General features: G+C 45.1%; 1 long non-coding RNA gene across 1 annotated transcript in view; it reads left to right on the top strand.

Moving 5' to 3' along the window:
- Positions 1-200: 200 nt before the first annotated feature.
- LOC120233632 overlaps positions 201-15,887 on the top strand; it is a 34,115-nt gene continuing 18,428 nt past the window's right edge. The window contains exons 1-2 of the long non-coding RNA XR_005528871.1: positions 201-781; positions 2,823-2,894. This is a non-coding gene — a long non-coding RNA (uncharacterized LOC120233632). The remainder of the gene's footprint in view (positions 782-2,822; positions 2,895-15,887) is intronic.

The following is a 15,887-nucleotide window of genomic DNA, read 5'->3' as shown; positions in this document are numbered from 1 at the left end:
GTTTCATATTCTCTGTTTCTCTATCTGCCCTTCACTCACTCAAGCCCCATCTCTTTCTCTCAAAAATAAATAAATAAACTTAAATATTTCTTTAAAAAAAGGAAAGAGCATGCAGGGACTCCTCAGGACCACAAGAACCCTCTCCGAGAATGGATTTGAATTGTGCAGCTCATATCCCTTTCTTTTTACCTTTTGGGAATGTTAAAATTATGTGTTCAGTTCAGGAATATTGAACCTAGCTCTCACTGTGTCCTGAACCCCTTACAAACATTAAGTCACTCATCCTCGTGACAGCCCCTGAGCCCCTCTGGGTGAAGCCATGGCCACAGCGAGGTGGAGGGACAGGCCCGGTTCTTCCAGGAAGGTCAGAGCAGTCGAGCTTCAGAAACTCGTTCTTGACCCACTGCTCAGGTGGCTCCCGAAATGCCAACTCTAGGACTGATGACGGCCAGACCCACGGGAAACAGCTCATTTACAGACTGTCACTGAGTGCCGACCTGGAAGATGGGGTGATTGGCGCCATTTTGCTGTATCTTCCTGCGAGTCCAGGAATGGATCTCCAAGGACCACGTAGGCGACTTTGCTCTGGTGAGATGGTCAGTGAACAGCGCCCCCTGTGGTTTCCGTCCTGGGCGACACACGGTGCCTGCAAAGCCCCACCTACCTGTGAGGCGAGGATTGAGCTTGAGAGAACCCCAAATCCGGGAGCTGGGCGCCAGAGCAGGATGCCGACCCCACGGGACAAGTGGCCATCTAAGCAGTAGAATCGGCCATAATACAGGTGAGATCCTATTTCCGTGGACACTAGCAGCTTGTCTCAGTTCTTCTGTTCTTAACAACTTGACTTTATCAGAAAGTGGGGCTGTGGCTGAGATTAATGAATCTTTACTTTCTGTTTAAACTTCTTCATGGTAGTGCGCTGTTACAAGATCTGACCTGCAGCAAATTAATAAAAGAATACTTAGCCGACATCTGCAGTCAAAAACGTCCTGTGGCTGGGGCGCCTGGGTGGCTCAGTCAGTTAAGCATCTGACTCTGGATTTCAGCTCAGGTCATGATCTCACAGTTCGTGAGATCGAGCCCCACATCAGGCTCTGCACAGACAGTGTGGATCCTGCTTGGAATTCTCTGCCTCCTTCTCTCTGCCTCTCCAGAGCACACACACACTCTCTCTCTCTCTCTCAAAAAGCAAATAAACTTATAAAACAAACTCTGTGGATATTGCAGAGCAAACGAGTCTCAAAGCCGAAAGGGAAGATGGGACTTAGAGATTAACAATTCTCTTTGTTCTGACAAACTTTCCAAAGCCATTTTTCTAAAACCTTTTCATAATTCTGAAATTTGTTTAGACAGATGTTCAAATAGCTGGGAAGCTGAAAGAAACAAAAATGCAGGAAAGAAACATTTCCAAGTTCCACCTTCAACAACAAATGTACGAAGAAACCATAATCGCTTTCTCCAAATCTTAATCACATCTACAAAAGTATATCCTCACTTTTATTTCTTCCTCATTCCAAAAAGGTTGTATGCATTTGGATGCAAATTCTCTTCTTTTGGTAACTAATGTCCCATTCTGCCACATTCTTTAGGTAGGTTAAGTGATGCAGCCCACTGACCCTTCTATAAGTTTACTTTGCTGGAACATCCTGTCTAAACCCACAGCTAGTCCCTAGGGCACCTGCTGTGTGTCCGTGCACTGTGCTGGGTGCTGGGCTCTCTCAGACATGAGCAGGATGGCCGCTCAGAGGATTTGGAGGTGCAGACGACATCCAGCCAGTCTGGATGAGAAGTATGTGGACCGGCATCAGGGGACCATCCTGGAGGAGCGTTAGGCATTATAAACCAGAGAAGGAGATTGATAGTCGTGAGGTTTATGGAGATCCTTCTGTGAAAAGAAAAGAAAGAGAAGGGAAGGAAGGCATGGATTATGCTTGACAATCACTAGCTGACTCAGGAGAGGATGGAATGAAAGAGAAACATTCTCTTGAAAATGAATAATGCAGTCCAATGCCCCAAAGAGCTGAGCTGGTGAACTTGAAATGTTAAAGCCCCAAAACTGTGTTTTCACTTCATCTGTAATTAGATACTTGAATTTGGTTTGTTTTTTATTTGAGAGAGGGGGACAGACAGAGGGGGAGAGAGAGAATTCTAAGTGGGCTCTATGCTCGGCAGGGACCAACTTGGAGTTCAGTCCCATGACCCTGGGATCATGACTGAGCCAAAATCAAGAGTCAGACGTTCAACCGATGGGCCCTGATACTTGAGTTTTCAAGAATGACATTGCAGATAAGTGGGGACAGGTTGGCTATCCAGGCAGAAGAAATGGAATGGGATCCCTACCTCACACCAAACATTAAAAAAAAAATCAATTCTAGATGGATTTATTAAAACAGAGGAAAAACATCATCAAATTAAGCCCTAAACCCAGATGACTTTACTGTTCAAGTAGTCTCTTATTACGTGGCCAAGGTCCATCCTACATAGATTACTTTACGTGCTGGATAAAGGCAGGCTACTTGAAGACAGCTGCAGTGGTCCAGGCAAATAGTCCTGAAGGCATGAATTCGGATAGCGGCAGTTGGTGATGAAAGGTGGGACTGGATTCTGGAAATATACACAGATTTGTTGGTTGGTTAAATGCAGATGGTGAAAAAGTCCTGTTTTCTGCTGTGGGAGAGGAAATAGAAGGGCTACTTTACGGAGGAAGATGATACCTACTAAAAAAGCCGCATGATATATACAATGTCATTGAATATATAACCTCACTGAACCACAGGAAACGTTTGTAAAGCAGATGCTCTTGTCTTCATTTTATAAACCAGGAAACGAACCTGGAGAGGCTAAGTGTTCACCATCACAGTGAGGAGGGTCAACCCAGTGCCGTGAATCCCCAAGTAAGAACCATCAATCGGTCTGGAATATCTTGAGTTTGAGATGTCTGTGCGAATCCACGGAGACTCGCCCAGCAGATAATTGAGCACTTGAGGCTGAGCCCTGGATTGGGTTGGAGAAGGCATTCCAGACAGAAGGAACAGCAAATTCAAATACCCTAAAGCAGGAAAGAGTTTCTTATTTCCTGTCCATGAGCAAATTCTTTCTTTCTTCTGGTGAGTCGTGCATAATCAGACTACTGAGTTACGAGGGAACAGCATCCCTAATTAGGTACCTCCTATTTCATTCTCTTTAATTTGGGGACATGTTAACCTTGGAGGATAACAGTCTCTGGCAACTAGCTCCAGGATCTCAGACAAGTTGCCAAACTTCTTAGGCCTTCTTTCTTCCCATCCACAGAAGGAGAGCCAGAATTTTATGACCTATTCATTCCTTTCCCCGCCCAGCAATCTTACTCTTTGATCCCTGGCCAGCCATCGGCACCGCGTGGTATTTACTGCCCTCTTGTGGCAGAGGGTTCCTCCTCTTTGCAGTGTATTGTATGACTCACCGGCTTCTAATGATCTAAAAGATCAAGTTTTGCAAGAGTAAAGGCCTGCACACATGTGTTACCGTGTTTACATTTGAGTATCAGGCTTGCTGAGAAAAAGAGGAAAGGAGAGATGAAGGAGAAAGGGAAAGAGGAAGGGAGAGAAAGAGAAAGGGAGGGAAGGAGGAAGGGAGGAAGGAGGGGGAGAGAAGGAGGGGAGGGGGGGACAAAGGAAAGAAAGAAAGAAGCCACAAGCTTTCAGCATCGGCGCAAGAGTCAAAAGGGCTCCAAACAAATAATTACCTTGTTTCTCCCTGACTAGTAGCTCAACTTTGGGATTTGGAAAGTGAACTTCATGTGTTTTTTATTACCCATTTGATGTACTTTTCATAATGAAGATTAGGTAAAAGAAATTTTTTTTGCCACAACTGCCAAAGTTAGAATTTTAGAGTTTTGCGATTTCTAAAATCCAGATCTTAGAATAAATTTTTTTCTTAATTGTATTTGAATCTATTTATTACTGACTTTAGTATATTTTAGGTTTTATGATTCTAATATAAATTTGTATTTTACACATGGCTTTTAAGGAATGTGACAAATAAATAAATATGTTAGCCAGTGTTAGCTTTTTTGGATGAAGCTGAAACAGCGATTGAAAGTTGTAGAAAGGAAGCAGACCTCCGACCGTTCTCAGTGTCAAGAAATTAGGCTGCACAGGAGAAAATCTCATGTAGGACACATTTCTAGAAAAGAAGAGCGAGCCCACAGGAGGCCCGAAGCAGCATCCTGGGCCGGATTTGGAGCCAGTTCACCCTGGCCATGTGGCACCTCCTTCGAGCCAGACCTTGGGCAGGGAAGCAATCATCTGAAGTCGACTTCTATAAGACATGCTGGAAATGTTGTGTTTGAGATATTTGTAAAATCTGGAAGGGTTTTTTTTTAATTTTTTAATTAAGTTTTCATTTTAACTCCAATATAGTTAAGTGTATTAGATTAGTTTCACGTGTGCAGTATAGGGATTCACCGATTCTGTGCATCACGTGGTGCTCATCACAAGTGCCCGCCTACTTCCTATGTCACAAGTGCCCCATCACCTACTTTCCCACCCCCAGCCTCCTCCCTGACCACCAGTGCTTTCTCCGTAGTTAAGGGTCTGCTTAGGGGCACCTGGGTGGCTCCGTAGGTTAAGCATCTGCCTTCACCTCTGGGCCTGATCTTTTGGTCCATGACTTCAAGCCTGGCATCAGGCTCTGTGCTGACAGCTCGGAGTCTGGGGCCTGCTTCGTATTGTGTGTGTGTGTGTGTGTGTGTGTGCGCGTGTATGCCCTTCCCCTGATCATGCCATGTCTCAAAAATAAATTTTAAAAAAAATTTAAAAAGAGTCTGTTTCTTGGTTTACCTCTCTCTCCTTTTTTAAAGTTTATTTTTGAGAGAGAGACAGAGAGAGATGGGGAGGGGCACAGAGAGAGGGAGACACAGAATCCAAAGCAGTCTCCAGACACTGAGCTGTCAGCACACAGCCCCACATGGGGGCTCGAACTCACAGACTGAGAGATCATGACCTGAGCTGAAGGTAGACATTTAACCGACTGAACCACCCAGGCGCCCAGTCTCTCTCTCCCTCTCCCTCTCCCTCTTTCCCTCCCCTCTCCCCCTTCTTCCCCCTCTTTTTTTAATCTTTGCTTGTTTGTTGTATTTCTTCAATCCCACATGAGTGACATCATATGGTATTTGTCTTCCTCTGACTGACTTACTTCATTTACCGTCATACTCTCTGGCTCCATCCATGTTGTTGCAAATGGCAAGATTTCATTCCTTTTGATGGCTGAGTAATATTCCAACGTGAGTGCATGCACACACACACACACACACGTGTGCGGGCGCTTGTCATATCTATATGCCTTCATCTATCGCTGGATACTTGGGCTTCTTCCATGATTTAGCTATTATACATAACGCTGCTATAAACATGGGTGCTATGTTTGCATAGCCCTTTGAATTAGTGTTTTTGTTTTCTTTGGGTAAATACCCAGTAGCACAATTACTGGATTGTAGGGTAGTTCTATTTTTAACTTTTTGAGGAAGCTCTGTACTGTTTTTAAACTTCCTGTGTACCCTCTTAACTGGCCATACACGGATTTTATGGGGCAAATTGGATATCCCGGCTCAGTGAGTGTTACTCCTTCCTTTACTGCATGAAAGGATCCTTGGAGAACGTTGTATAATAAGAGTGCAACTGCAAAAATAAATGTTTAAAATCTTAATCAAATTATAATTGACCTCCAGTTTCCTGCTGGAGATTGTCAGGAGTCACCAAAAGTTTAGTCAGGCACATAAGTCTCTTTTACCCTTGTAGTGTTCCTTAAGATGGAATGTGAGGTCTTCCCCCGCCTCTGTTTTAAAGGAGACATATAGTATATTCTAGAAGCATTTATTAAGCACATACTATATACTACATAGGAATTGAGGATTCAGAGAATGAGTAAGGCACAGTTCCTCTTCAAGGGTTTTACAGCCAGGTAAGGAGGACGGACAGACAGACACAGGGCAACATGCACGTTGCGGGAGGCCCAGGTATGGGGTGATGTAGGAGGCCAGGGAAGGCGGGCTGTGTGGGGGCAGGTCGGACTCATAGAAGGAGGCTGCTTTGGCAGATGTTTAAGGCAGCGCAGGATTTTATAAGGCAGAGTGTTTTAAGCAGAGGGTAAAAGCCTGAGGTCAAAACCAGCCTCAGGAAACAGCCTGGTGTGTGCGGAGAAGTGGCAATTCAACGCAAGACTGGCCCGGTGCTGGCCAGGATGGTGACCTGGGAGTTTTGAACTTCACCCTGGGGGTACTGGGAAGCCCTCGACCAAGGGTGGGTAGAACACTTGTGCGGGGAGACAATCCTGAGGTGGTAAATCGGCTTGATGGTGAGGGTGAGGGTCAGGGCCCAGGTGATACCCATGTTCCTTGCGTGGGAGTACTTGGCGTGAGGTCTCCTCGAGCAAGAGAGAGAGGATGCTGGGGGAGGGGCAGGGCCTAGGCTATTACATAGTGAATTCAGCTTTGAAATCTAAGTGACCATGAAACCTCTCGTGTGGATTAGAAGTTTTGTCCACTCCATCGGTCCAGCCTTCTTCTATCTGTGTGTCCGTACGTGTCTATGCTTACAGATGTTTCCATCTACCTATTTTTCAGTCTCCACTTTTATCTGATGGTTTCCTCCTCTGATGATCTTTCTCCGACTTAATGACTTCACTGAGGGCTGCAAAAGGGTGTCATTGCTGTTGTTTTCTGGTATCATAGTTTCCCTCCCCAATCAGGGGTATTTGGCTGCCCTGAAATATGATGTATATGAAATAGGCAGGATAAGTGTTTAATTCCTTCTTTGGGACTGCAAAGTTTTAATTTTTTTTAAATATGTTTTATTTATTTCTAGGAGAGAGAGAGAGACAGCATGAGCAGGGGAGGGTCAGAGAGAGAGAGGGAGACACAGACTCTGACATAGGCTCCAGGCTCTGAGCTGTCAGCACAGAGCCCGACGCGGGGCTTGAACCCACGAACCGCGAGATCATGACCTAAGCGAAAGTCAGACGCTTAACTGACTAAGCCACCCAGGCGCCCCAGTTTTAATTTTTTTTTAAGGTCTGTTCATTTATTTCTGAAAGAGAGAGAGAGAGGCAGAGAGAGAGGGAGAGAGCATCCCAAGCAGGCTCCACACCACCCACCCAGAGCCTGACGTGGAGCTCGAACTCCCGAACCATGAGATCATAACCTGAGCCAAATAAAGAGTCGGCCACTTAATCGACTGAGCCACCCAGACACCCCAGGACTAGAAATTTTTGATTCAACACTTAGATTATCTTAGACAAAATCGGAAAAGATGAAAAGATAGTTTTTCTTCTGTCATTAACACTGACAGGAAGATGCCCTGATCCACTTTCCAGCGTCCAGAGGGGACTGTCTTCAACAGACCCTTCCTCTGTCACAAAGCCCAGTGAGAAAATGGTGGGTTTATTATTTTTTAAATGTATAAGTATTTCTTAATTGTCTATAAAAGTGACTTGTCTAATAAAAAAAAAAAGTTGAGACACATGTGTGTTTCAGTCAATTGAGCATCTGACTCTTGATTTCGGCTCAGGTCACGATCTCAGGGTCATAGGATTGAGCCCCACACCAGGCTCTGTGATGACAGCGAGGAGCCTGCTTGGGATTCTCTCTCTCCTTCTCTCTGTCTGCCCCTCCCCTGCTTGTGCACTCTCTCTCTCTTTCAAAATAAGGAAACATTTTTGGGGCGCCTGGGTGGCTCAGTCAATTGAGCATCCAACTTTGGCTCAGGTCATGATCTTATGGTTTGTGAGTTTGAGCCCCACATTGGGCTCCCTGCTGTCAGCATGGAGCCCTCTTAAATCCTCTGTCCCCATCCCTTCTCTCTGCCCTTCCCTCACTTGTGCATTCTCTCTCAAAATCAATAAACACTAAAACAACAAGTAAACATTTTTTTAATTCACCGTTTTAACCGTTTCTAAGCATACAGGTTATGTGCACAAAGCACAGTCATACTGTACCGCCACCACCATCAGTCCCATCAGTTTTTTTCATCCTGTAAAACTGAAACTCTGTCCCTGTGAAATGCTACCGCCCCATTTCCCAGAGAAGTCTGCTCTGTCGCTTTGTAAGGTGCTGCTGCTGGCACCCTGTCGTCACCCTGTGTTCTTGTTAACCTGTCTTCTGAAGCACTGAACAAGGCATTAAAATGGCCTTTCTAACAAGTGCACAGTTAACACATAAAATATGGAGCTGGAGTCTTTTTGCTGCTCTCTCGCCTGTATCTTCAAGTTCCTTCTCCCTTGGACCTTCTGTCACTCCCTTCTGGGACACCTCAGCCTGGGGCAGTCTGCTCTGCCTCTCCTGACCCCCACACCCCCCAGGGTGAAGGCTCATCTGGCTTCTGGCAGCAACCGAGCATCCAATAAAGCAGGTCCCATTCTTCTATCCATCAGCCTCCCCTACCTCCCACACACCTTTAAAGGACCCCGGAGAACCTTCTAGCAGAAACCCCTCTTGTTCCCTTCCGTCAAGACCAAGAGCCTTCCACCATCTTCATTCATCTGCCCCATCCTCCTATAAAACTGGAATCTTCTGTCATCCCTGTTCCCTGTGCTCTGGGCCGTCCTCTGGTTCACCAGGCACCAGCTCCCATGACTTGAACATCTGCATATCACCTTGTTTGAATCTCCCCAACTAAAAGAGAACACAGTTTGGAAAGAAGAGGGAAAGCTGGCATCAGAGTAGGGGGACCCTAGGCTTGCCTCATCCCAGGAGCACAACTAGATAACTATCAAATATTCCTAAATACCCAGAAATCAACCTGAAGACTGGCAGAACAAACTCCACAACTAAAGGGAGAGAAAGGCCATATCAAAGAAGGTATGAGTGTGGAGATGTGGCTTGGGGGACAAACAGATCTTGGGTGCTAAGGAGGGGAGGGGGCCATGGAGAGAGGTGAGAGAGAGGAGCACACAGGGGAATGCACAAGGAGAATGTTCCCCAAAGCCATTGGCTTGGAAAACAAGAGGGGCTGAATTTCATGAGTTCTTGCAACCAGCAGGGCTTGGCTGGGAGCTCAGAGGGCGCTGCGCTGCTCCTGGAGAGAAGGCAGGCAAACAACCCTGGGGTCAGACAGCATGGAAACAGCAATCTGAAAAACACTTGGGGCACACGGTGGGGGAGATTATTTGCTCTTCTCAGAATGTGTCCCTGAGAGGTAGGTAGTGTTCATGGAGACACCTCTCTAGGGAACAAAGGGGCTGGCTGGCACCATTTCCCTCCCTTGCCCCTCAGCATAAACACACAGCCACCTGTGGGAAGCTCCACAGCACTCACACTGGCTGCCCAACTTGCTTACACTAATCCCCACTGGCTGGACACCCCTTCTAAGCCAAGCTTGCCTCAGTCCCAGCATGGTGGGCCCCACCCCTGGAAGACCAGCACAAAACCCAGGCCCACACCATATCTCCTGACCAGAGAATTCTGCAGGGCCTCAGTTCTGGGAGGTGGTGTCAGGTCTCATGTCACAAGTGGACCAGAGCACATCTGGTTAAAACTTGCTATGTTCAGACCAGGGACCAAACACTGCCCACAGCAAGGACAGCCTGAAGAATAGAGCAGCCACAACACAACAGCGGAGCACACGCAGCACACACCCGAGACACTCCCCAATGCACCAGGCGCTAGACACTACATGATCTCTTCTTCATAAAGCCATTATTTCAGGAGCAAGAAACGTATCTGGCTTTTCTAACATAGAGAAGAAGGTAGAAACTTAGACAAAATGTCAAGACAGAGGAATTCATGCCAGATGAAAGAACAAGATAAGTTTGTGGCCAGAGATCTACGTGACACAGATATAAGTAACATGCCTGATGGAGAATTTAAAGTAACAATCATAAGGATACTCACTGGGCTTGAGAAAAGAAAACATCAGTGAGACCTGTACTACAGAGACAGAAGACCTAAAAAAAAAAAAAAATCAATCAGCAATGAAGAGTGCAAAACAGGAGATTGGGAACAGACTGGATGCAATGAACAGCAGGCTGGAAGAAGCAGAGGAAGGAATTAGTGACCTAGAAGGCAGAATAATAGAAAATAATGGAGCTTAACAAAAGAGAGAAAGAAGAATTATGGATCATGGAAATAGACTTAAGGGAACTCAGTGACTCCATCAAACATAATAACATTTGTTTCACAGGAGTACCAGAAGAAGAGAGGGAAAAGGGGGCAGGAAATTTATTTGAAGAAATAATAGCTGAAAACTGTCCTAATCTGGGGAAGGATTAGACATCCAGATCCAAGAGGCACAGAGAACTCCCATCAGAACCAGCAAAAGCTGACCAAACATATTGTAATTAGACTGGCAATATAGTGATCAAGAGAACACAGGTCAGAAGTGTACACGTCTGGGGCTCCTGGGTGGCTCAGTCAATTGAGGGTCTGACTTCGGCTCAGGTCATGATCTTGCAGTTCTTGCGTCCGAGCCCTGCATCAGGCTCTCTGCTGTCCAGAGCAGAACCTGCTTCGGATTCTGCCCGCCCCCTCTCTGCACCTCCCTGGCTCATACTTGCTCTCTCTTGAAAGTAAATAAAACATAAAAGTTATAGGCAGATTTTTGACTGTGGGCGTGGAGGGGTGGGTACCCCTAATCCCCCCCATATTGTTCAAGAATCTACTGTCCTTTCCACTTTGCTAGGTTTGTCGAACTCAGCAAATAAAAATACAGGATTCCCAGGTAAATTTGGATTTCAGATAAACAACAGATAATTTTTATTAACAGCATGACCCAAATGTTGCCTAGGGCACATTATACTGAGAAATTGTTATTGTTTATCTGAAGTTCAGATTTAACTGGGCATCCCGTGTTTATGTGATGCCCAACCCGGAGACCGCGGGCAGCCCCCACGTCTCACGTCATCTCCTTCCTTCCACCGTCTGACTCTTGAAAAGTGTGGGTACATCTGCTGTCACTCCCCATGCCTGCCTTCATCCCATGGCTTGGCCTTCAGGGTTACCACGCCCCTGAAAGTCCTTCCAGTAAGGTGACTGCTTTGTTGCTAAACCCAAGGTATGTTTTATTGTCACCTCCTGGCCTCTTGGTGACTTTGGCCCTCCTGACTCTGCTCTCATCCACCGGATCTGGGGTCCCTGCCCTGCTTCTCTGTGAGGCCACTTTTTCCCTGTCCCTCTCACCCACCAGGAACTCGGCCCTCTGCCGGACACCCCCAGGGTCTGAGCTGACACAGGACCAGCTCCTTGCCTCTCTGTGACCCCACCCCCACCCCGCCCAGCTCGTCCTTCAGGGCCTGGGCTCTGCCTGTGCGCCATTCCCCCAGCTGCCACCCCGACAGGCTCACCCCAACTCCTGCAGGAGCCCCCTCATCTGGCTTGGAGATGAAGGACCCGCTGCTCACCTGAGGTCTTTGAGTCTTGACTCTCATGAATCCATTTTCCTTACTGTAATCAGGGAGATCTTTCCCAGCTGCGTATCTGATCCGATCCCTTCCCTGGCTCCACAGTCAGTGTCTAGTTTCAAGTCCAAGCTTCTTCACGTAGCCTGTGAAATCTGGGTTTCTGGCACCTGCTGGCCTTGCAGCTTCCTTCATCTGCCCTCTGTCTCCAGCCCCCGCCCTCCCTCCCATTTGCCCGGGGCCTTTGCTCCTTCTGGGAAACACAGAGCGGAAGTAGATGGCTCCTCCTCACCCCCAGGAAGCCCTCCCTCCACCCCTTCTCAAGTGGGCTTCCCACTGGCCCAGAGTCCCCCCCGCCCCCAACAGCGGTCTCCCTACCAGGCTGGGCGTGCCAGGCGGGCAGCGCTCCTACTAACTACTTGCACAGTGGTATTCCTGGCACACAGTGGGTCCCGGTGACATAGCATCCTTCTCGGGTTGTACTCGTCAGCCCCCCTGGACCCAAAGCTCTCAGGTGGGCAGTGGGTCCTTTATCTCTGTGCCTCGCCTGGCACCCAGTGCAGGCCCCAGAGGGATGCTAGTTCCGTGAAGGGGTTATTTGTATTTCAGAGTCCGCCCCTTCAATGGCTTCATTAGAATCAGCCTGTTCATGGCCCGCCTGGGGGGCTCAGTCCATTAAGCATTCAACTTCGGCTCAGGTGATGATCACCTGGTTCCCGAGTTCAAGCCCAGCCCCGGGCTCTGTGTTGACAGCTTAGAACCTGGAGCCTCAATTCTATGTCTCTCTCCCTCTCTGCCCCTCCCCTGCTTGCACTCTGTCTGTCTCTCTCTCTCTAAAATAAATAAATATTTAAAAAAAAAAAAAGAATCAGCCTGTTCAATGACTTTGCAAAGGACATATTTGAAAGACTTCAATGACAATGAATTCTAAACAGCTGTCAGAATCAATACTGGCATAAAAAACAGCATTCATTTTCATGTGACTAAAATGTCGGTCGCTGGGAGCAAGAAATCCCAGATTCTAAATCCTTCACATACCTTGGCACTAAAGTCTTCCATGGGTCACAAAGAGGGACGTGTTTTTTTCATTATTAGCCTTTACAATTTCATGTTGCAATAGGAATATGAAGTTTTTAAAAGATAAGCTTTAGAAGAAAATAAGATAAAAGATAAGCTTTTTTTTCTTAGATACTCTTTTTTTTCGGTGAAAATGATGTGTTTTATTATAGAATCCTTTTTTAAAACATCAATAATGACCAATATTCTCACCCCCACCCCACAGACCACATATAACGCACCAGAGCTGAGGTCCATGCGTACATTCCACCCACAGATGGAAAGGTCTGCTCTCCCCAGAAGGGAGACAATCACTTTAGCAGCCATGTGCCCCTCATATCAAAAGTTTCCATCAGAACGACACCTTCTACCAGAGAAAAAAATAGAAATTTGTTTCAGAAGTAGCCTAAGCTTGTTTTCAAGCATTTAGAAACCTGTTTCCAACGCGCACATCCCTAAGTGTGCTCATTTATTTTTGTTTAAATGTACACTCCTTTCTATTAAACTTAACTCTTGGATTCCTAAATTAACCCCCAAAGGGGATCATATTATTCTGCTTTGATTTCCTTTTTTTGTTAACTGCCGTTTAAGGAAAAAATGACTCATTCTCCAAGTTGCCGTGGCTTTCATTTTTAAGTTTTACACTTTTTGTCAAAATCTACTATGTTAAAAGTATCATGCAGTCCATGTAGTAAACACAGCCTCTGTCAGCGAGGCATACTAAACTGTGGATTTTCCACATTTCTAATCTGGGTCAGAGGGATTTAGTTGAGCTATGGAGGGTGACCCATGATGGAAGCCACTACCAATCCCTTTGAGCATGTGGATAACAGCCAAGAGAAAATGATACATTGAAGGGAATAGAAGCCATATGACAATTTATACCCTTGTTTATATTTATATAAATATATTAATTAAATTAAAATACATATTAATTTATAGTCTTGTTCCAAAGTGGCCCTGGTAATCCACAAGATTCAAAGGCAGATAAAGGTACTTCATTTGTTAAGATTAAAATAACACATTTTTGAGGCTCAGTTGGTTAAGCGTCCGACTTCAGCTCAGGTCATGATCTCATGGCTCATAAGTTCGAGCCCGGCGTCAGGCTCTGTGCTGACAGCTCAGAGCCTGGAGCCTGCTTCGGATTCTGTGTCTCCCTCTTTCTGCCCCTCCCTTGCTCATGCTTTGTCTCTCTCTCTCTCTCAAAAATAAATAAGCATTAAAAATTAAAGCAATTTTTTTAAACATTTATTTATTTTTGAGAGACAGAGGGAGATAGAGCATGAGTTGGGGAGGAGCAGAGAGAGAGGGAGACACAGAATCCGAAGCAGGCTCCAGGCTCTGAGCTGTCAGCACAGAGCCCGATGTGGCACTTGAACTCGCAAACTGCAAGATCATGACCTGAGCCAAAGTCGGATGCTTCACTGACTGAATGACCCATTTTTTTTAAATAACACACTTTTTTCTGAACACATATAAGTATATCATCCACCAAAGTAGTTTTAAAAATGCATCCTTTAAAGAAGAAAGGAAAGCAGGAATACCTAGTATGACATTAAATTTCCTTTGGACGGTAATTTTCTTGGAATGTGGCTGAAGTTCAGATCTGAATCAAAGATGATAGAACCTGGCTGAGTCTTCAGCAATTATTTTTTTCTCCCCCAAGAAAAGTCATTTGGAAAAATTCGACATGCATTCATGATTTAAAAATAAATGTCTGCACAAACCAGGAGCAGAGGGAACTTAACCTGACCAATCACGTTTATCAAAAAATCCCCTGAAAATATCCCCTCTAGATAAGAATGAAAAGACTGTTACTTTGTACTGCAGGTCCAGCATTAAGCCAAGCGGAAAAGGCATAGAAGACAAAGGACTAGAAAAGGAAGAAAGTATTATTATAGTAAATAACACAATTGTCTATACAGAAAACCCCCAAAATCCACATACGCACTATCAGAAATAGAGGTTTATGGGGCATCTGGGTGGCTCAGTGGGTTGAGTGTCTGGCTCAGGTCATGATTTCACAGTTGTGAGATTGAGCTTGGTGCCAGGCTCCAGGCTCAGCGAGGACTCTCTCTCTTTCTCTCTCTCTCTCTGCCTCTCCCCTGCTCAAGCTCCCTCTCTCAAAATAAATAATTCTTTTTAAAAAAGAAGGTTTAGCAAGGAGGCTGGCTATAAACTAATATAAACAAATCAATTATATCTTTATACTCCAGCAATAAACAAAACCATCTAAAAAGTAAACCTATGGGGTGGCTGGCTGGCTCAGTTGGTAAAGCATGCAACTCTCAATCTCCAGGTTTTGAGTTTGAGCCCCTTGTTGGCATGGAGACTATTTAAAAATAATAACAAATAAAAATATAATTATGGGGGCACCTGGGTGGCTCAGCTGGTTAAGTGCCCGACTCTTGGTTTCAGCTTGGGTCATGATTTCACAGTTCATGAGTTCGAGCCCTGCCTCGGGCTTTGTGCTGACAGTGCAGAGCCTGCTTGGGATTCTCTCTCTCTCTCTCTCTCTCTCTCTCTCTCTGCTCCTACCTGCTCTCGGTCTCTCACTCTCCCAAAATAAATAAAACTTTATTAAAATAAATACAATAAAATTATAAAATAAGAAGCAAATACATAAAATTATAAAATAAGAAGGTGCCTAGGAATAAATATAATAAAAGATGTACAAGCAAAGTTTCTGGAGAAACTTTATAAAATTTTGTGGGACATGAAATTAAATACTTGTCTTACCAAGGATCAAGAGTTTTTATAAAGCTACTGTAAGCAAGGGACAGAGTCCTTGACCAAAGGAACCAAGCAGAGGGCTCAGGAACAGATCCATGGATACAGAAAACTTGGAGAAGGGCCAAGGAGGTAGTGCAGATCCATGGGGAAAAGATGGAGTGTGGAATGATGCCAGGTCTAACGTCTGTCTGCTAGAACTCAAAATTGGATCATCACTTCACAGCCCATGCCATGATCAGTTCTTGACAGATTACACTTAAAACTTTCTGAACATAAGGTGTGGCAGTATCTTTCTGATATTGAGGCACTGAAGGGTTTCTTTTATCAAGAAACAAAAATGTGTTCACTATATAAGAAAAGAGTTGTAAATGTAACCAAATTAGAGCAAGAACATTTTTGCTGATTACTGGAAAGACAGAAAGCCACAATGAAAAAGAGAGGAAAAAAATTACGAACAAAGCAGATATTTATAATACATACTAGTGACCAAGGATTATTATCTAGAATATATGAAGAACTACGAACCAATAAGGAAAAACAACCAAGTTTTTAGAAATGAGCAAAAAACATGAACAAGCATATCACAAAAAGAAACACAAATGATATAAAAACACGTGACGAGATGCTCATTAGTAATTCAGGAAATGCAAAATAAGACCGCGGTGTGATTGTCCTCTTAAACCCACTAGATGGACAAAATCAAGAGTCTGCCTATCCCAGAGAGTAGCAAG

Source organism: Hyaena hyaena, unplaced genomic scaffold, assembly GCF_003009895.1.
Source record: "Hyaena hyaena isolate Hyena2069 unplaced genomic scaffold, ASM300989v1 scaffold_94, whole genome shotgun sequence".
Classification (NCBI taxonomy): domain Eukaryota; kingdom Metazoa; phylum Chordata; class Mammalia; order Carnivora; family Hyaenidae; genus Hyaena; species Hyaena hyaena.
The sequence above is the reverse complement of the archived record's forward strand: the minus strand, read 5'-3'. Positions and strand labels throughout refer to the sequence as shown.